The following is a 1,626-nucleotide window of genomic DNA, read 5'->3' as shown; positions in this document are numbered from 1 at the left end:
TATATATATCAAACACCGTCGTGACCCATATTTTTGGTGCACAGTTGTAGACGTCCTCCCAAGACCGTCTTGACGTCTCCAAATGAGTTTCCAAAAGTACTCACTCCTCTGTTTTTCTTGACCTGTAAGTGTAAGTCAGTATCCCAGAGTGGACTCGCAGCCTCTGTTCGGTTATATTGGTGACGTCACTTGCACTAACTCTAGTACTATATTTTACATAACCTCTTCGGTCAACTCAGATATCATAGAACAATGATAACGTATGGCATTTCGCTACTTAAGAAAAACAACGATCTATCAGCTCAGTACCAAGTTGTGAAAACTTTGACGTCAAAAACGTGGAGTTTCACAACAGGTTCAACTTTTTCCAAAGCATTTCTTTGGATATCTTGATAAAGATTCTGAATAATCTTACGATTTTGATAGAGGGTATAGAGTCGCGCGCTCATAATATGACCTTTTGCAGTTGCGAGCGCCGTAAAACCCCATACTAAACGTTCAAAAAATAGTGGACATAGAGCATTTGGTTCCTAACCTCAAGGTCTTAGTAACTCAAAACAGCCAAAAAATGTCGGATAGAACTTTGTAATTCTAAGGTACAGATTTATTTTGTGCCCCACTACAGTTAAAGAACACAGACTCTGGGCGCTTTACAAATACAGCAGCATTAGATAAACAATACATTGTGTTCTGACTAAAATCTATACATATATACGATATCTCATTGATCTAAAAACAGAGAAATGACTTCAGCTGACTTATTTTGATGTCGACGTCTGGTTCTTGCCGTGTGTGTGCGTAAACATTGGTGAAACAACACCAAAGAAATGTGCCAGGTTCTGGACAATAAAGATGGATCTTGTCTTATCTTATCTTATCTTTTCTTATCTAGTTTTATTGAGGGTTAAGGGATCTAATTTTCGTGACAGTTGGAAGCATATTATCGCCGATGTTTAATTCTAACCACTAATTTTCAGAAATGTGAACAAAAAGCACAGAATTTACCAAAACAAAAACAGTACATACAATTTCGAGCAATTCTAGTAGTGGTCACTTTTAAGGACAAGCGGGCTAACTAAGATTTCGGGGGGTTTCCAGAAATCTTGACCTACACCAAAAGTGGACATTGCCCTACCTATAGGAGAAGTTTGGTTTCATTGGTGTGTATATTTGTTTGGTTATAGAGAAAAACTCTCCTGATCTTTTAAAGAAACTGATCAAGGGGCAAAAACCTTACCTTCGATTTTCTCAAAACTGCATTTTTCGGGATAGCCTCCTTGTGCTTAAAAGTGACTATATAATCACACACAGGTCCTCCGCGCACGAAGGCGAAGTGTCTGAGCGCTACACCACAGACTCCGGGGAGGTTATGACGTTGTTGATGGTAGAGAGGACTCATGAGAAATGAAGTATAAGTAGATTGCACAACAATTTAAATAATATTATGAGAGTGTCGAGTGGAACAGAGAGGGGGGTCTCGTGGTTGTTTATGTAGAAATCTTATTGGAAAAATATTTAATTTAATTTTTTTAATCAAAGGAGTGCGGCTGGGCTGGATTGAAGTAAAAAGACTTAGTATCGCGAGAACAGGAAAGTTATGAGAAACGATCTATATTAATATTTAAT

This window comes from Aplysia californica, unplaced genomic scaffold (genome assembly GCF_000002075.1).
Source record: "Aplysia californica isolate F4 #8 unplaced genomic scaffold, AplCal3.0 scaffold01411, whole genome shotgun sequence".
Taxonomy (NCBI): domain Eukaryota; kingdom Metazoa; phylum Mollusca; class Gastropoda; order Aplysiida; family Aplysiidae; genus Aplysia; species Aplysia californica.
This window is presented reverse-complemented; position numbering follows the sequence as displayed.